Here is a 15,513-nt window from a genome sequence, read left to right on the forward strand (position 1 = left end):
ATACGGGAGAAAGGGGCACCCAGTATGGAATATATGCTTAGTTTTTGCATGGGATGACGGGTGCGATCATACCAGCACTAATGCACCGGATCCCATCAGAACTCCGAAGTTAAACGTGCTTGGCCGAGAGTAGTACTAAGATGGGTGACCTCTTGGGAAGTCCTCGTGTTGCACCCCCAAACTTTTTTGCAACGTGCATTTTTTAATTATTTAATTTTTTTTCACCATGGCGTGCACGTTTTCGAGGCGGGCCCAAACTTTTTTGCAACGTGCATTTTTTAATTATTTAATTTTTTTTTCACCATGGCGTGCACGTTTTCGAGGCGGGGGTCAGTGTTTGGGGTCCGGGGGCTTGTGCATGCACGTGAAGGATGAGCATACGGGAGAAAGGGGCGCCCAGTATGGAATATATGCTTAGTTTTTGCATGGGATGACGGGTGCGATCATACCAGCACTAATGCACCGGATCCCATCAGAACTCCGAAGTTAAACGTGCTTGGGCTAGAGTAGTACTAAGATGGGTGACCTCTTGGGAAGTCCTCGTGTTGCACCCCCAAACTTTTTTGCAACGTGCATTTTTTAATTATTTAATTTTTTTTTAACCATGGCGTGCACGTTTTCGAGGGAGGCCCAAACTTTTTTGCAAGGTGCATTTTTTAATTATTTAATTTTTTTTTTCACCATGGCGTGCACGTTTTCGAGGCGGGGGTCAGTGTTTGGGGTCCGGGGGCTTGTGCATGCACGTGAAGGATGAGCATACGGGAGAAAGGGGCGCCCAGTATGGAATATATGCTTAGTTTTTGCATGGGATGACGGGTGCGATCATACCAGCACTAATGCACCGGATCCCATCAGAACTCCGAAGTTAAACGTGTTTCGGCGAGAGTAGTACTAAGATGGGTGACCTCTTGGGAAGTCCTCTTGTTGCACCCCCAAACTTTTTTGCATCGTGCATTTTTTAATTATTTAATTTTTTTTTCACCATGGCGTGCACGTTTTCGAGGGGGGTCCAAACTTTTTTGCAACGTGCATTTTTTAATTATTTAATTTTTTTTTTCACCATGGCGTGCACGTTTTCGAGGCGGGGGTCAGTGTTTGGGGTCCGGGGGCTTGTGCATGCACGTGAAGGATGAGCATACGGGAGAAAGGGGCGCCCAGTATGGAATATATGCTTAGTTTTTGCATGGGATGATGGGTGCGATCATACCAGCACTAATGCACTGGATCCCATCAGAACTCCGAAGCTAAACGTGCTTGGCCGAGAGTAGTACTAAGATGGGTGACCTCTTGGGAAGTCCTCGTGTTGCACCCCCAAACTTTTTTGCAACGTGCATTTTTTAATTATTTAATTTTTTTTCACCATGGCGTGCACGTTTTCGAGGCGGGCCCGAACTTTTTTGCAACGTGCATTTTTTAATTATTTAATTTTTTTTTTCACCATGGCGTGCACGTTTTCGAGGCGGGGGTCAGTGTTTGGGGTCCGGGGGCTTGTGCATGCACGTGAAGGATGAGCATACGGGAGAAAGGGGCGCCCAGTATGGAATATATGCTTAGTTTTTGCATGGGATGACGGGTGCGATCATACCAGCACTAATGCACCGGATCCCATCAGAACTCAGAAGTCAAACGTGCTTGGGCGAGAGTAGTACTAAGATGGGTGACCTCTTGGGAAGTCCTCGTGTTGCACCCCCAAACTTTTTTGCAACGTGCATTTTTTAATTAGTTAATTTTTTTTCACCATGGCGTGCACGTTTTCGAGGCGGGCCCAAACTTTTTTGCAACGTGCATTTTTTAATTATTTAATTTTTTTTTCACCATGGCGTGCACGTTTTCGAGGCGGGGGTCAGTGTTTGGGGTCCGGGGGCTTGTGCATGCACGTGAAGGATGAGCATACGGGAGAAAGGGGCGCCCAGTATGGAATATATGCTTAGTTTTTGCATGTGATGACGGGTGCGATCATACCAGCACTAATGCACCGGATCCCATCAGAACTCCGAAGTTAAACGTGCTTGGGCGAGAGTAGTACTAAGATGGGTGACCTCTTGGGAAGTCCTCGTGTTGCACCCCCAAACTTTTTTGCAACGTGCATTTTTTAATTATTTAATTTTTTTTTCACCATGGCGTGCACGTTTTCGAGGGGGGCCCAAACTTTTTTGCAACGTGCATTTTTTAATTATTTAATTTTTTTTTTCACCATGGCGTGCACGTTTTCGAGGCGGGGGTCAGTGTTTGGGGTCCGGGGGCTTGTGCATGCACGTGAAGGATGAGCATACGGGAGAAAGGGGCGCCCAGTATGGAATATATGCTTAGTTTTTGCATGGGATGATGGGTGCGATCATACCAGCACTAATGCACCGGATCCCATCAGAACTCCGAAGATAAACGTGCTTGGGCGAGAGTAGTACTAAGATGGGTGACCTCTTGGGAAGTCCTCGTGTTGCACCCCCAAACTTTTTTGCAACGTGCATTTTTTAATTATTTAATTTTTTTTCACCATGGCGTGCACGTTTTCGAGGCGGGCCCAAACTTTTTTGCAACGTGCATTTTTTAATTATTTAATTTTTTTTCACCATGGCGTGCACGTTTTCGAGGCGGGGGTCAGTGTTTGGGGTCCGGGGGCTTGTGCATGCACGTGAAGGATGAGCATACGGGAGAAAGGGACGCCCAGTATGGAATATATGCTTAGTTTTTGCATGGGATGACGGGTGTGATCATACCAGCACTAATGCACCGGATCCCATCAGAACTCCGAAGTTAAACGTGCTTGTGCGAGAGTAGTACTAAGATGGGTGACCTCTTGGGAAGTCCTCGTGTTGCACCCCTAAACTTTTTTGCAACGTGCATTTTTTAATTATTTAATTTTTTTTTCACCATGGCGTGCACGTTTTCGAGGGGGGCCCAAACTTTTTTGCAACGTGCATTTTTTAATTATTTAATTTTTTTTTCACCATGGCGTGCACGTTTTCGAGGCGGGGGTCAGTGTTTGGGGTCCGGGGGCTTGTGCATGCACGTGAAGGATGAGCATACGGGAGAAAGGGGTGCCCAGTATGGAATATATGCTTAGTTTTTGCATGAGATGACGGGTGCGATCATACCAGCACTAATGCACCGGATCCCATCAGAACTCCGAAGTTAAACGTGCTTGGCCGAGAGTAGTACTAAGATGGGTGACCTCTTGGGAAGTCCTCGTGTTGCACCCCCAAACTTTTTTGCAACGTGCATTTTTTAATTATTTAATTTTTTTTCACCATGGCGTGCACGTTTTCGAGGCGGGCCCGAACTTTTTTGCAACGTGCATTTTTTAATTATTTAATTTTTTTTTTCACCATGCCGTGCACGTTTTCGAGGCGGGGGTCAGTGTTTGGGGTCCGGGGGCTTGTGCATGCACGTGAAGGATGAGCATACGGGAGAAAGGGGCGCCCAGTATGGAATATATGCTTAGTTTTTGCATGGGATGACGGGTGCAATCATACCAGCACTAATGCACCGGATCCCATCAGAACTCCGAAGTTAAACGTGCTTGGGCGAGAGTAGTACTAAGATGGGTGACCTCTTGCGTGTTGCACCCCCAAACTTTTTTGCAACGTGCATTTTTTAATTATTTAATTTTTTTTTCACCATGGCGTGCACGTTTTCGAGGCGGGCCCAAACTTTTTTGCAACGTGCATTTTTTAATTATTTAATTTTTTTTTCACCATGGCGTGCACGTTTTCGAGGCGGGGGTCAGTGTTTGGGGTCCGGGGGCTTGTGCATGCACGTGAAGGATGAGCATACGGGAGAAAGGGGCGCCCAGTATGGAATATATGCTTAGTTTTTGCATGGGATGACGGGTGCAATCATACCAGCACTAATGCACCGGATCCCATCAGAACTCCGAAGATAAACGTGCTTGGGCGAGAGTAGTACTAAGATGGGTGACCTCTTGGGAAGTCCTCGTGTTGCACCCCTAAACTTTTTTGCAACGTGCATTTTTTAATTATTTAATTTTTTTTTCACCATGGCGTGCACGTTTTCGAGGGGGGCCCAAACTTTTTTGCAACGTGCATTTTTTAATTATTTAATTTTTTTTTCACCATGGCGTGCACGTTTTCGAGGCGGGGGTCAGTGTTTGGGGTCCGGGGGCTTGTGCATGCACGTGAAGGATGAGCATACGGGAGAAAGGGGTGCCCAGTATGGAATATATGCTTAGTTTTTGCATGGGATGACGGGTGCGATCATACCAGCACTAATGCACCGGATCCCATCAGAACTCCGAAGTTAAACGTGCGTGGCCGAGAGTAGTACTAAGATGGGTGACCTCTTGGGAAGTCCTCGTGTTGCACCCCCAAACTTTTTTGCAACGTGCATTTTTTAATTATTTAATTTTTTTTCACCATGGCGTGCACGTTTTCGAGGCGGGCCCAAACTTTTTTGCAACGTGCATTTTTTAATTATTTAATTTTTTTTTTCACCATGGCGTGCACGTTTTCGAGGCGGGGGTCAGTGTTTGGGGTCCGGGGGCTTGTGCATGCACGTGAAGGATGAGCATACGGGAGAAAGGGGCGCCCAGTATGGAATATATGCTTAGTTTTTGCATGGGATGACGGGTGCGATCATACCAGCACTAATGCACCGGATCCCATCAGAACTCCGAAGTTAAACGTGCTTGGCCGAGAGTAGTACTAAGATGGGTGACCTCTTGGGAAGTGCTCGTGTTGCACCCCCAAACTTTTTTGCAACGTGCATTTTTTAATTATTTAATTTTTTTTCACCATGGCGTGCACGTTTTCGAGGCGGGCCCAAACTTTTTTGCAACGTGCATTTTTTAATTATTTAATTTTTTTTTTCACCATGGCGTGCACGTTTTCGAGGCGGGGGTCAGTGTTTGGGGTCCGGGGGCTTGTGCATGCACGTGAAGGATGAGCATACGGGAGAAAGGGGCGCCCAGTATGGAATATATGCTTAGTTTTTGCATGGGATGATGGGTGCGATCATACCAGCACTAATGCACCGGATCCCATCAGAACTCCGAAGTTAAACGTGCTTGGGCGAGAGTAGTACTAAGATGGGTGACCTCTTGGGAAGTCCTCTTGTTGCACCCCCAAACTTTTTTGCAACGTGCATTTTTTAATTATTTAATTTTTTTTCACCATGCCGTGCACGTTTTCGAGGCGGGCCCGAACTTTTTTGCAACGTGCATTTTTTAATTATTTAATTTTTTTTTTCACCATGGCGTGCACGTTTTCGAGGCGGGGGTCAGTGTTTGGGGTCCGGGGGCTTGTGCATGCACGTGAAGGATGAGCATACGGGAGAAAGGGGCGCCCAGTATGGAATATATGCTTAGTTTTTGCATGGGATGACGAGTGCAATCATACCAGCACTAATGCACCGGATCCCATCAGAACTCCAAAGTTAAACGTGCTTGGGCGAGAGTAGTACTAAGATGGGTGACCTCTTGGGAAGTCCTCGTGTTGCACCCCCAAACTTTTTTGCAACGTGCATTTTTTAATTATTTAATTTTTTTTTCACCATGGCGTGCACGTTTTCGAGGCGGGCCCAAACTTTTTTGCAACGTGCATTTTTTAATTATTTAATTTTTTTTTTCACCATGGCGTGCACGTTTTCGAGGCGGGGGTCAGTGTTTGGGGTCCGGGGGCTTGTGCATGCACGTGAAGGATGAGCATACGGGAGAAAGGGGCGCCCAGTATGGAATATATGCTTAGTTTTTGCATGGGATGACGGGTGCGATCATACCAGCACTAATGCACCGGATCCCATCAGAACTCCGAAGTGAAACGTGCTTGGCCGAGAGTAGTACTAAGATGGGTGACCTCTTGGGAAGTCCTCGTGTTGCACCCCCAAACTTTTTTGCAACGTGCATTTTTTAATTATTTAATTTTTTTTCACCATGGCGTGCACGTTTTCGAGGCGGGCCCGAACTTTTTTGCAACGTGCATTTTTTAATTATTTAATTTTTTTTTTCACCATGGCGTGCACGTTTTCGAGGCGGGGGTCAGTGTTTGGGGTCCGGGGGCTTGTGCATGCACGTGAAGGATGAGCATACGGGAGAAAGGGGCGCCCAGTATGGAATATATGCTTAGTTTTTGCATGGGATGACGGGTGCAATCATACCAGCACTAATGCACCGGATCCCATCAGAACTCCGAAGTTAAACGTGCTTGGGCGAGAGTAGTACTAAGATGGGTGACCTCTTGCGTGTTGCACCCCCAAACTTTTTTGCAACGTGCATTTTTTAATTATTTAATTTTTTTTTCACCATGGCGTGCACGTTTTCGAGGCGGGCCCAAACATTTTTGCAACGTGCATTTTTTAATTATTTAATTTTTTTTTCACCATGGCGTGCACGTTTTCGAGGCGGGGGTCAGTGTTTGGGGTCCGGGGGCTTGTGCATGCACGTGAAGGATGAGCATACGGGAGAAAGGGGCGCCCAGTATGGAATATATGCTTAGTTTTTGCATGGGATGACGATGCGATCATACCAGCACTAATGCACCGGATCCCATCAGAACTCCGAAGTTAAACGTGCTTGGGCGAGAGTAGTACTAAGATGGGTGACCTCTTGGGAAGTCCTCGTGTTGCACCCCCAAACTTTTTTGCAACGTGCATTTTTTAATTATTTAATTTTTTTTCACCATGGCGTGCACGTTTTCGAGGCGGGCCCAAACTTTTTTGCAACGTGCATTTTTTAATTATTTAATTTTTTTTTTCACCATGGCGTGCACGTTTTCGAGGCGGGGGTCAGTGTTTGGGGTCCGGGGGCTTGTGCATGCACGTGAAGGATGAGCATACGGGAGAAAGGGGCGCCCAGTATGGAATATATGCTTAGTTTTTGCATGGGATGACGGGTGCAATCATACCAGCACTAATGCACCGGATCCCATCAGAACTCCGAAGATAAACGTGCTTGGGCGAGAGTAGTACTAAGATGGGTGACCTCTTGGGAAGTCCTCGTGTTGCACCCCTAAACTTTTTTGCAACGTGCATTTTTTAATTATTTAATTTTTTTTTCACCATGGCGTGCACGTTTTCGAGGGGGGCCCAAACTTTTTTGCAACGTGCATTTTTTAATTATTTAATTTTTTTTTCACCATGGCGTGCACGTTTTCGAGGCGGGGGTCAGTGTTTGGGGTCCGGGGGCTTGTGCATGCACGTGAAGGATGAGCATACGGGAGAAAGGGGTGCCCAGTATGGAATATATGCTTAGTTTTTGCATGGGATGACGGGTGCGATCATACCAGCACTAATGCACCGGATCCCATCAGAACTCCGAAGTTAAACGTGCGTGGCCGAGAGTAGTACTAAGATGGGTGACCTCTTGGGAAGTCCTCGTGTTGCACCCCCAAACTTTTTTGCAACGTGCATTTTTTAATTATTTAATTTTTTTTCACCATGGCGTGCACTTTTTCGAGGCGGGCCCGAACTTTTTTACAACGTGCATTTTTTAATTATTTAATTTTTTTTTCCACCATGGCGTGCACGTTTTCGAGGCGGGGGTCAGTGTTTGGGGTCCGGGGGCTTGTGCATGCACGTGAAGGATGAGCATACGGGAGAAAGGGGCGCCCAGTATGGAATATATGCTTAGTTTTTGCATGGGATGACGGGTGCAATCATACCAGCACTAATGCACCGGATCCCATCAGAACTCCGAAGTTAAACGTGCTTGGGCGAGAGTAGTACTAAGATGGGTGACCTCTTGCGTGTTGCACCCCCAAACTTTTTTGCAACGTGCATTTTTTAATTATTTAATTTTTTTTTCACCATGGCGTGCACGTTTTCGAGGCGGGCCAAAACTTTTTTGCAACGTGCATTTTTTAATTATTTAATTTTTTTTTCACCATGGCGTGCACGTTTTCGAGGCGGGGGTCAGTGTTTGGGGTCCGGGGGCTTGTGCATGCACGTGAAGGATGAGCATACGGGAGAAAGGGGCGCCCAGTATGGAATATATGCTTAGTTTTTGCATGGGATGACGGGTGCGATCATACCAGCACTAATGCACCGGATCCCATCAGAACTCCGAAGTTAAACGTGCTTGGGCGAGAGTAGTACTAAGATGGGTGACCTCTTGGGAAGTCCTCGTGTTGCACCCCCAAACTTTTTTGCAACGTGCATTTTTTAATTATTTAATTTTTTTTCACCATGGCGTGCACGTTTTCGAGGCGGGCCCAAACTTTTTTGCAACGTGCATTTTTTAATTATTTAATTTTTTTTTTCACCATGGCGTGCACGTTTTCGAGGCGGGGGTCAGTGTTTGGGGTCCGGGGGCTTGTGCATGCACGTGAAGGATGAGCATACGGGAGAAAGGGGCGCCCAGTATGGAATATATGCTTAGTTTTTGCATGGGATGACGGGTGCAATCATACCAGCACTAATGCACCGGATCCCATCAGAACTCCGAAGATAAACGTGCTTGGGCGAGAGTAGTACTAAGATGGGTGACCTCTTGGGAAGTCCTCGTGTTGCACCCCTAAACTTTTTTGCAACGTGCATTTTTTAATTATTTAATTTTTTTTTCACCATGGCGTGCACGTTTTCGAGGCGGGGGTCAGTGTTTGGGGTCCGGGGGCTTGTGCATGCACGTGAAGGATGAGCATACGGGAGAAAGGGGTGCCCAGTATGGAATATATGCTTAGTTTTTGCATGGGATGACGGGTGCGATCATACCAGCACTAATGCACCGGATCCCATCAGAACTCCGAAGTTAAACGTGCGTGGCCGAGAGTAGTACTAAGATGGGTGACCTCTTGGGAAGTCCTCGTGTTGCACCCCCAAACTTTTTTGCAACGTGCATTTTTTAATTATTTAATTTTTTTTCACCATGGCGTGCACGTTTTCGAGGCGGGCCCGAACTTTTTTACAACGTGCATTTTTTAATTATTTAATTTTTTTTTTCACCATGGCGTGCACGTTTTCGAGGCGGGGGTCAGTGTTTGGGGTCCGGGGGCTTGTGCATGCACGTGAAGGATGAGCATACGGGAGAAAGGGGCGCCCAGTATGGAATATATGCTTAGTTTTTGCATGGGATGACGGGTGCAATCATACCAGCACTAATGCACCGGATCCCATCAGAACTCCGAAGTTAAACGTGCTTGGGCGAGAGTAGTACTAAGATGGGTGACCTCTTGCGTGTTGCACCCCCAAACTTTTTTGCAACGTGCATTTTTTAATTATTTAATTTTTTTTTCACCATGGCGTGCACGTTTTCGAGGCGGGCCCAAACTTTTTTACAACGTGCATTTTTTAATTATTTAATTTTTTTTTCACCATGGCGTGCACGTTTTCGAGGCGGGGGTCAGTGTTTGGGGTCCGGGGGCTTGTGCATGCACGTGAAGGATGAGCATACGGGAGAAAGGGGCGCCCAGTATGGAATATATGCTTAGTTTTTGCGTGGGATGACGGGTGCGATCATACCAGCACTAATGCACCGGATCCCATCAGAACTCCGAAGTTAAACGTGCTTGGGCGAGAGTAGTACTAAGATGGGTGACCTCTTGGGAAGTCCTCGTGTTGCACCCCCAAATTTTTTTGCAACGTGCATTTTTTAATTATTTAATTTTTTTTCACCATGGCGTGCACGTTTTCGAGGCGGGGGTCAGTGTTTGGGGTCCGGGGGCTTGTGCATGCACGTGAAGGATGAGCATACGGGAGAAAGGGGCGCCCAGTATGGAATATATGCTTAGTTTTTGCGTGGGATGACGGGTGCGATCATACCAGCACTAATGCACCGGATCCCATCAGAACTCCGAAGTCAAACGTGCTTGGGCGAGAGTAGTACTAAGATGGGTGACCTCTTGGGAAGTCCTCGTGTTGCACCCCCAAACTTTTTTGCAACGTGCATTTTTTAATTATTTTTTTTTTCACCATGGCGTGCACGTTTTCGAGGCGGGCCCAAACTTTTTTGCAACGTGCATTTTTTAATTATTTAATTTTTTTTTTCACCATGGCGTGCACGTTTTCGAGGCGGGGGTCAGTGTTTGGGGTCCGGGGGCTTGTGCATGCACGTGAAGGATGAGCATACGGGAGAAAGGGGCGCCCAGTATGGAATATATGCTTAGTTTTTGCATGGGATGACGGGTGCGATCATACCAGCACTAATGCACCGGATCCCATCAGAACTCCGAAGTTAAACGTGCTTGGGCGAGAGTAGTACTAAGATGGGTGACCTCTTGGGAAGTCCTCGTGTTGCACCCCCAAACTTTTTTGCAACGTGCATTTTTTAATTATTTAATTTTTTTTCACCATGGCGTGCACGTTTTCGAGGCGGGCCCAAACTTTTTTGCAACGTGCATTTTTTAATTATTTAATTTTTTTTTTCACCATGGCGTGCACGTTTTCGAGGCGGGGGTCAGTGTTTGGGGTCCGGGGGCTTGTGCATGCACGTGAAGGATGAGCATACGGGAGAAAGGGGCGCCCAGTATGGAATATATGCTTAGTTTTTGCATGGGATGACGGGTGCAATCATACCAGCACTAATGCACCGGATCCCATCAGAACTCCGAAGATAAACGTGCTTGGGCGAGAGTAGTACTAAGATGGGTGACCTCTTGGGAAGTCCTCGTGTTGCACCCCTAAACTTTTTTGCAACGTGCATTTTTTAATTATTTAATTTTTTTTTCACCATGGCGTGCACGTTTTCGAGGCGGGGGTCAGTGTTTGGGGTCCGGGGGCTTGTGCATGCACGTGAAGGATGAGCATACGGGAGAAAGGGGTGCCCAGTATGGAATATATGCTTAGTTTTTGCATGGGATGACGGGTGCGATCATACCAGCACTAATGCACCGGATCCCATCAGAACTCCGAAGTTAAACGTGCGTGGCCGAGAGTAGTACTAAGATGGGTGACCTCTTGGGAAGTCCTCGTGTTGCACCCCCAAACTTTTTTGCAACGTGCATTTTTTAATTATTTAATTTTTTTTCACCATGGCGTGCACGTTTTCGAGGCGGGCCCGAACTTTTTTACAACGTGCATTTTTTAATTATTTAATTTTTTTTTTCACCATGGCGTGCACGTTTTCGAGGCGGGGGTCAGTGTTTGGGGTCCGGGGGCTTGTGCATGCACGTGAAGGATGAGCATACGGGAGAAAGGGGCGCCCAGTATGGAATATATGCTTAGTTTTTGCATGGGATGACGGGTGCAATCATACCAGCACTAATGCACCGGATCCCATCAGAACTCCGAAGTTAAACGTGCTTGGGCGAGAGTAGTACTAAGATGGGTGACCTCTTGCGTGTTGCACCCCCAAACTTTTTTGCAACGTGCATTTTTTAATTATTTAATTTTTTTTTCACCATGGCGTGCACGTTTTCGAGGCGGGCCCAAACTTTTTTACAACGTGCATTTTTTAATTATTTAATTTTTTTTTCACCATGGCGTGCACGTTTTCGAGGCGGGGGTCAGTGTTTGGGGTCCGGGGGCTTGTGCATGCACGTGAAGGATGAGCATACGGGAGAAAGGGGCGCCCAGTAGGGAATATATGCTTAGTTTTTGCGTGGGATGACGGGTGCGATCATACCAGCACTAATGCACCGGATCCCATCAGAACTCCGAAGTTAAACGTGCTTGGGCGAGAGTAGTACTAAGATGGGTGACCTCTTGGGAAGTCCTCGTGTTGCACCCCCAAATTTTTTTGCAACGTGCATTTTTTAATTATTTAATTTTTTTTCACCATGGCGTGCACGTTTTCGAGGCGGGCCCAAACTTTTTTGCAACGTGCATTTTTTAATTATTTAATTTTTTTTTTCACCATGGCGTGCACGTTTTCGAGGCGGGGGTCAGTGTTTGGGGTCCGGGGGCTTGTGCATGCACGTGAAGGATGAGCATACGGGAGAAAGGGGCTCCCAGTATGGAATATATGCTTAGTTTTTGCATGGGATGACGGGTGCGATCATACCAGCACTAATGCACCGGATCCCATCAGAACTCCGAAGATAAACGTGCTTGGGCGAGAGTAGTACAAAGATGGGTGACCTCTTGGGAAGTCCTCGTGTTGCACCCCCAAACTTTTTTGCAACGTGCATTTTTTAATTATTTAATTTTTTTTCACCATGGCGTGCACGTTTTCGAGGCGGGCCCAAACTTTTTTGCAACGTGCATTTTTTAATTATTTAATTTTTTTTTTCACCATGGCGTGCACGTTTTCGAGGCGGGGGTCAGTGTTTGGGGTCCGGGGGCTTGTGCATGCACGTGAAGGATGAGCATACGGGAGAAAGGGGCGCCCAGTATGGAATATATGCTTAGTTTTTGCATGGGATGACGGGTGCGATCATACCAGCACTAATGCACCGGATCCCATCAGAACTCCGAAGTGAAACGTGCTTGGCCGAGAGTAGTACTAAGATGGGTGACCTCTTGGGAAGTCCTCGTGTTGCACCCCCAAACTTTTTTGCAACGTGCATTTTTTAATTATTTAATTTTTTTTCACCATGGCGTGCACGTTTTCGAGGCGGGCCCAAACTTTTTTGCAACGTGCATTTTTTAATTATTTAATTTTTTTTTTTCACCATGGCGTGCACGTTTTCGAGGCGGGGGTCAGTGTTTGGGGTCTGGGGGCTTATGCATGCACGTGAAGGATGAGCATACGGGAGAAAGGGGCGCCCAGTATGGAATATATGCTTAGTTTTTGCATGGGATGACGGGTGCGATCATACCAGCACTAATGCACCGGATCCCATCAGAACTCCGAAGTTAAACGTGATTGGGCGAGAGTAGTACTAAGATGGGTGACCTCTTGGGAAGTCCTCGTGTTGCACCCCCAAACTTTTTTGCAACGTGCATTTTTTAATTATTTAATTTTTTTTTCACCATGGCGTGCACGTTTTCGAGGCGGGCCCAAACTTTTTTGCAACGTGCATTTTTTAATTATTTAATTTTTTTTTCACCATGGCGTGCACGTTTTCGAGGCGGGGGTCAGTGTTTGGGGTCCGGGGGCTTGTGCATGCACGTGAAGGATGAGCATACGGGAGAAAGGGGTGCCCAGTATGGAATATATGCTTAGTTTTTGCATGGGATGACGGGTGCGATCATACCAGCACTAATGCACCGGATCCCATCAGAACTCCGAAGTTAAACGTGCGTGGCCGAGAGTAGTACTAAGATGGGTGACCTCTTGGGAAGTCCTCGTGTTGCACCCCCAAACTTTTTTACAACGTGCATTTTTTAATTATTTAATTTTTTTTCACCATGGCGTGCACTTTTTCGAGGCGGGCCCGAACTTTTTTACAACGTGCATTTTTTAATTATTTAATTTTTTTTTCCACCATGGCATGCACGTTTTCGAGGCGGGGGTCAGTGTTTGGGGTCCGGGGGCTTGTGCATGCACGTGAAGGATGAGCATACGGGAGAAAGGGGCGCCCAGTATGGAATATATGCTTAGTTTTTGCATGGGATGACGGGTGCAATCATACCAGCACTAATGCACCGGATCCCATCAGAACTCCGAAGTTAAACGTGCTTGGGCGAGAGTAGTACTAAGATGGGTGACCTCTTGCGTGTTGCACCCCCAAACTTTTTTGCAACGTGCATTTTTTAATTATTTAATTTTTTTTTCACCATGGCGTGCACGTTTTCGAGGCGGGCCCAAACTTTTTTGCAACGTGCATTTTTTAATTATTTAATTTTTTTTTCACCATGGCGTGCACGTTTTCGAGGCGGGGGTCAGTGTTTGGGGTCCGGGGGCTTGTGCATGCACGTGAAGGATGAGCATACGGGAGAAAGGGGCGCCCAGTATGGAATATATGCTTAGTTTTTGCATGGGATGACGGGTGCGATCATACCAGCACTAATGCACCGGATCCCATCAGAACTCCGAAGTTAAACGTGCTTGGGCGAGAGTAGTACTAAGATGGGTGACCTCTTGGGAAGTCCTCGTGTTGCACCCCCAAACTTTTTTGCAACGTGCATTTTTTAATTATTTAATTTTTTTTCACCATGGCGTGCACGTTTTCGAGGCGGGCCCAAACTTTTTTGCAACGTGCATTTTTTAATTATTTAATTTTTTTTTTCACCATGGCGTGCACGTTTTCGAGGCGGGGGTCAGTGTTTGGGGTCCGGGGGCTTGTGCATGCACGTGAAGGATGAGCATACGGGAGAAAGGGGCGCCCAGTATGGAATATATGCTTAGTTTTTGCATGGGATGACGGGTGCAATCATACCAGCACTAATGCACCGGATCCCATCAGAACTCCGAAGATAAACGTGCTTGGGCGAGAGTAGTACTAAGATGGGTGACCTCTTGGGAAGTCCTCGTGTTGCACCCCTAAACTTTTTTGCAACGTGCATTTTTTAATTATTTAATTTTTTTTTCACCATGGCGTGCACGTTTTCGAGGCGGGGGTCAGTGTTTGGGGTCCGGGGGCTTGTGCATGCACGTGAAGGATGAGCATACGGGAGAAAGGGGTGCCCAGTATGGAATATATGCTTAGTTTTTGCATGGGATGACGGGTGCGATCATACCAGCACTAATGCACCGGATCCCATCAGAACTCCGAAGTCAAACGTGCGTGGCCGAGAGTAGTACTAAGATGGGTGACCTCTTGGGAAGTCCTCGTGTTGCACCCCCAAACTTTTTTGCAACGTGCATTTTTTAATTATTTAATTTTTTTTCACCACGGCGTGCACGTTTTCGAGGCGGGCCCGAACTTTTTTACAACGTGCATTTTTTAATTATTTAATTTTTTTTTTCACCATGGCGTGCACGTTTTCGAGGCGGGGGTCAGTGTTTGGGGTCCGGGGGCTTGTGCATGCACGTGAAGGATGAGCATACGGGAGAAAGGGGCGCCCAGTATGGAATATATGCTTAGTTTTTGCATGGGATGACGGGTGCAATCATACCAGCACTAATGCACCGGATCCCATCAGAACTCCGAAGTTAAACGTGCTTGGGCGAGAGTAGTACTAAGATGGGTGACCTCTTGCGTGTTGCACCCCCAAACTTTTTTGCAACGTGCATTTTTTAATTATTTAATTTTTTTTTCACCATGGCGTGCACGTTTTCGAGGCGGGCCCAAACTTTTTTACAACGTGCATTTTTTAATTATTTAATTTTTTTTTCACCATGGCGTGCACGTTTTCGAGGCGGGGGTCAGTGTTTGGGGTCCGGGGGCTTGTGCATGCACGTGAAGGATGAGCATACGGGAGAAAGGGGCGCCCAGTATGGAATATATGCTTAGTTTTTGCGTGGGATGACGGGTGCGATCATACCAGCACTAATGCACCGGATCCCATCAGAACTCCGAAGTTAAACGTGCTTGGGCGAGAGTAGTACTAAGATGGGTGACCTCTTGGGAAGTCCTCGTGTTGCACCCCCAAATTTTTTTGCAACGTGCATTTTTTAATTATTTAATTTTTTTTCACCATGGCGTGCACGTTTTCGAGGCGGGCCCAAACTTTTTTGCAACGTGCATTTTTTAATTATTTAATTTTTTTTTTCACCATGGCGTGCACGTTTTCGAGGCGGGGGTCAGTGTTTGGGGTCCGGGGGCTTGTGCATGCACGTGAAGGATGAGCATACGGGAGAAA

At 46.7% G+C, this 15,513-nt stretch overlaps 35 non-coding genes and 7 pseudogenes across 35 annotated transcripts; all 42 read left to right on the top strand.

Annotated features, from left to right (window-relative positions):
* Positions 1-58: 58 nt before the first annotated feature.
* Positions 59-177, top strand: LOC136213782 (5S ribosomal RNA). The gene has a single exon (XR_010680886.1). It is a non-coding gene; the product is annotated as a 5S ribosomal RNA (ribosomal RNA).
* Positions 178-435: 258 nt separating this feature from the next.
* On the top strand, positions 436-554 carry LOC136213630 (5S ribosomal RNA). Its single transcript, XR_010680728.1, has one exon. It is a non-coding gene; the product is annotated as a 5S ribosomal RNA (ribosomal RNA).
* Positions 555-814: 260 nt separating this feature from the next.
* On the top strand, positions 815-933 carry LOC136215676 (5S ribosomal RNA). Its single transcript, XR_010682711.1, has one exon. It is a non-coding gene; the product is annotated as a 5S ribosomal RNA (ribosomal RNA).
* A 260-nt stretch (positions 934-1,193) lies between these two features.
* Positions 1,194-1,312, top strand: LOC136214816 (5S ribosomal RNA). The gene has a single exon (XR_010681886.1). It is a non-coding gene; the product is annotated as a 5S ribosomal RNA (ribosomal RNA).
* Positions 1,313-1,571: 259 nt separating this feature from the next.
* On the top strand, positions 1,572-1,690 carry LOC136214739 (5S ribosomal RNA). The gene has a single exon (XR_010681813.1). It is a non-coding gene; the product is annotated as a 5S ribosomal RNA (ribosomal RNA).
* A 258-nt stretch (positions 1,691-1,948) lies between these two features.
* On the top strand, positions 1,949-2,067 carry LOC136211427 (5S ribosomal RNA). Its single transcript, XR_010678628.1, has one exon. It is a non-coding gene; the product is annotated as a 5S ribosomal RNA (ribosomal RNA).
* A 260-nt stretch (positions 2,068-2,327) lies between these two features.
* LOC136212943 (5S ribosomal RNA) lies at positions 2,328-2,446 on the top strand. The gene has a single exon (XR_010680081.1). It is a non-coding gene; the product is annotated as a 5S ribosomal RNA (ribosomal RNA).
* Positions 2,447-2,703: 257 nt separating this feature from the next.
* On the top strand, positions 2,704-2,822 carry LOC136214719 (5S ribosomal RNA). The gene has a single exon (XR_010681794.1). It is a non-coding gene; the product is annotated as a 5S ribosomal RNA (ribosomal RNA).
* Positions 2,823-3,081: 259 nt separating this feature from the next.
* LOC136213783 (5S ribosomal RNA) lies at positions 3,082-3,200 on the top strand. The gene has a single exon (XR_010680887.1). It is a non-coding gene; the product is annotated as a 5S ribosomal RNA (ribosomal RNA).
* A 259-nt stretch (positions 3,201-3,459) lies between these two features.
* LOC136215772 (5S ribosomal RNA) lies at positions 3,460-3,569 on the top strand (annotated as a pseudogene).
* Positions 3,570-3,828: 259 nt separating this feature from the next.
* LOC136213312 (5S ribosomal RNA) lies at positions 3,829-3,947 on the top strand. Its single transcript, XR_010680430.1, has one exon. It is a non-coding gene; the product is annotated as a 5S ribosomal RNA (ribosomal RNA).
* Positions 3,948-4,206: 259 nt separating this feature from the next.
* Positions 4,207-4,325, top strand: LOC136214725 (5S ribosomal RNA). The gene has a single exon (XR_010681800.1). It is a non-coding gene; the product is annotated as a 5S ribosomal RNA (ribosomal RNA).
* A 259-nt stretch (positions 4,326-4,584) lies between these two features.
* Positions 4,585-4,703, top strand: LOC136214594 (5S ribosomal RNA). The gene has a single exon (XR_010681675.1). It is a non-coding gene; the product is annotated as a 5S ribosomal RNA (ribosomal RNA).
* A 259-nt stretch (positions 4,704-4,962) lies between these two features.
* LOC136214341 (5S ribosomal RNA) lies at positions 4,963-5,081 on the top strand. Its single transcript, XR_010681432.1, has one exon. It is a non-coding gene; the product is annotated as a 5S ribosomal RNA (ribosomal RNA).
* Positions 5,082-5,340: 259 nt separating this feature from the next.
* On the top strand, positions 5,341-5,459 carry LOC136214429 (5S ribosomal RNA). Its single transcript, XR_010681515.1, has one exon. It is a non-coding gene; the product is annotated as a 5S ribosomal RNA (ribosomal RNA).
* A 260-nt stretch (positions 5,460-5,719) lies between these two features.
* LOC136214632 (5S ribosomal RNA) lies at positions 5,720-5,838 on the top strand. Its single transcript, XR_010681712.1, has one exon. It is a non-coding gene; the product is annotated as a 5S ribosomal RNA (ribosomal RNA).
* Positions 5,839-6,097: 259 nt separating this feature from the next.
* Positions 6,098-6,207, top strand: LOC136215773 (5S ribosomal RNA; annotated as a pseudogene).
* A 258-nt stretch (positions 6,208-6,465) lies between these two features.
* On the top strand, positions 6,466-6,584 carry LOC136214646 (5S ribosomal RNA). Its single transcript, XR_010681726.1, has one exon. It is a non-coding gene; the product is annotated as a 5S ribosomal RNA (ribosomal RNA).
* Positions 6,585-6,843: 259 nt separating this feature from the next.
* LOC136213313 (5S ribosomal RNA) lies at positions 6,844-6,962 on the top strand. The gene has a single exon (XR_010680431.1). It is a non-coding gene; the product is annotated as a 5S ribosomal RNA (ribosomal RNA).
* A 259-nt stretch (positions 6,963-7,221) lies between these two features.
* LOC136214726 (5S ribosomal RNA) lies at positions 7,222-7,340 on the top strand. The gene has a single exon (XR_010681801.1). It is a non-coding gene; the product is annotated as a 5S ribosomal RNA (ribosomal RNA).
* Positions 7,341-7,599: 259 nt separating this feature from the next.
* On the top strand, positions 7,600-7,709 carry LOC136215774 (5S ribosomal RNA; annotated as a pseudogene).
* A 259-nt stretch (positions 7,710-7,968) lies between these two features.
* On the top strand, positions 7,969-8,087 carry LOC136211428 (5S ribosomal RNA). The gene has a single exon (XR_010678630.1). It is a non-coding gene; the product is annotated as a 5S ribosomal RNA (ribosomal RNA).
* A 259-nt stretch (positions 8,088-8,346) lies between these two features.
* On the top strand, positions 8,347-8,465 carry LOC136213314 (5S ribosomal RNA). The gene has a single exon (XR_010680432.1). It is a non-coding gene; the product is annotated as a 5S ribosomal RNA (ribosomal RNA).
* Positions 8,466-8,647: 182 nt separating this feature from the next.
* Positions 8,648-8,766, top strand: LOC136214727 (5S ribosomal RNA). The gene has a single exon (XR_010681802.1). It is a non-coding gene; the product is annotated as a 5S ribosomal RNA (ribosomal RNA).
* Positions 8,767-9,025: 259 nt separating this feature from the next.
* On the top strand, positions 9,026-9,135 carry LOC136215775 (5S ribosomal RNA; annotated as a pseudogene).
* Positions 9,136-9,394: 259 nt separating this feature from the next.
* Positions 9,395-9,513, top strand: LOC136211429 (5S ribosomal RNA). Its single transcript, XR_010678631.1, has one exon. It is a non-coding gene; the product is annotated as a 5S ribosomal RNA (ribosomal RNA).
* A 181-nt stretch (positions 9,514-9,694) lies between these two features.
* LOC136212187 (5S ribosomal RNA) lies at positions 9,695-9,813 on the top strand. Its single transcript, XR_010679357.1, has one exon. It is a non-coding gene; the product is annotated as a 5S ribosomal RNA (ribosomal RNA).
* Positions 9,814-10,069: 256 nt separating this feature from the next.
* LOC136211430 (5S ribosomal RNA) lies at positions 10,070-10,188 on the top strand. Its single transcript, XR_010678632.1, has one exon. It is a non-coding gene; the product is annotated as a 5S ribosomal RNA (ribosomal RNA).
* Positions 10,189-10,447: 259 nt separating this feature from the next.
* Positions 10,448-10,566, top strand: LOC136213315 (5S ribosomal RNA). The gene has a single exon (XR_010680433.1). It is a non-coding gene; the product is annotated as a 5S ribosomal RNA (ribosomal RNA).
* Positions 10,567-10,748: 182 nt separating this feature from the next.
* Positions 10,749-10,867, top strand: LOC136214728 (5S ribosomal RNA). Its single transcript, XR_010681803.1, has one exon. It is a non-coding gene; the product is annotated as a 5S ribosomal RNA (ribosomal RNA).
* A 259-nt stretch (positions 10,868-11,126) lies between these two features.
* On the top strand, positions 11,127-11,236 carry LOC136215776 (5S ribosomal RNA; annotated as a pseudogene).
* A 259-nt stretch (positions 11,237-11,495) lies between these two features.
* Positions 11,496-11,614, top strand: LOC136211431 (5S ribosomal RNA). Its single transcript, XR_010678633.1, has one exon. It is a non-coding gene; the product is annotated as a 5S ribosomal RNA (ribosomal RNA).
* A 259-nt stretch (positions 11,615-11,873) lies between these two features.
* LOC136214693 (5S ribosomal RNA) lies at positions 11,874-11,992 on the top strand. The gene has a single exon (XR_010681770.1). It is a non-coding gene; the product is annotated as a 5S ribosomal RNA (ribosomal RNA).
* A 259-nt stretch (positions 11,993-12,251) lies between these two features.
* On the top strand, positions 12,252-12,370 carry LOC136214633 (5S ribosomal RNA). The gene has a single exon (XR_010681713.1). It is a non-coding gene; the product is annotated as a 5S ribosomal RNA (ribosomal RNA).
* Positions 12,371-12,630: 260 nt separating this feature from the next.
* LOC136214256 (5S ribosomal RNA) lies at positions 12,631-12,749 on the top strand. Its single transcript, XR_010681352.1, has one exon. It is a non-coding gene; the product is annotated as a 5S ribosomal RNA (ribosomal RNA).
* Positions 12,750-13,008: 259 nt separating this feature from the next.
* On the top strand, positions 13,009-13,127 carry LOC136214729 (5S ribosomal RNA). Its single transcript, XR_010681804.1, has one exon. It is a non-coding gene; the product is annotated as a 5S ribosomal RNA (ribosomal RNA).
* Positions 13,128-13,386: 259 nt separating this feature from the next.
* Positions 13,387-13,496, top strand: LOC136215777 (5S ribosomal RNA; annotated as a pseudogene).
* Positions 13,497-13,755: 259 nt separating this feature from the next.
* Positions 13,756-13,874, top strand: LOC136211432 (5S ribosomal RNA). The gene has a single exon (XR_010678634.1). It is a non-coding gene; the product is annotated as a 5S ribosomal RNA (ribosomal RNA).
* Positions 13,875-14,133: 259 nt separating this feature from the next.
* On the top strand, positions 14,134-14,252 carry LOC136213316 (5S ribosomal RNA). The gene has a single exon (XR_010680434.1). It is a non-coding gene; the product is annotated as a 5S ribosomal RNA (ribosomal RNA).
* A 182-nt stretch (positions 14,253-14,434) lies between these two features.
* On the top strand, positions 14,435-14,553 carry LOC136215228 (5S ribosomal RNA). The gene has a single exon (XR_010682276.1). It is a non-coding gene; the product is annotated as a 5S ribosomal RNA (ribosomal RNA).
* A 259-nt stretch (positions 14,554-14,812) lies between these two features.
* LOC136215778 (5S ribosomal RNA) lies at positions 14,813-14,922 on the top strand (annotated as a pseudogene).
* Positions 14,923-15,181: 259 nt separating this feature from the next.
* LOC136211434 (5S ribosomal RNA) lies at positions 15,182-15,300 on the top strand. The gene has a single exon (XR_010678637.1). It is a non-coding gene; the product is annotated as a 5S ribosomal RNA (ribosomal RNA).
* The last annotated feature ends 213 nt before the right edge of the window (positions 15,301-15,513 follow it).

The sequence above is a fragment of the Euphorbia lathyris genome, chromosome 1 (genome assembly GCF_963576675.1).
Source record: "Euphorbia lathyris chromosome 1, ddEupLath1.1, whole genome shotgun sequence".
NCBI classification, from domain to species: Eukaryota; Viridiplantae; Streptophyta; class Magnoliopsida; order Malpighiales; family Euphorbiaceae; genus Euphorbia; species Euphorbia lathyris.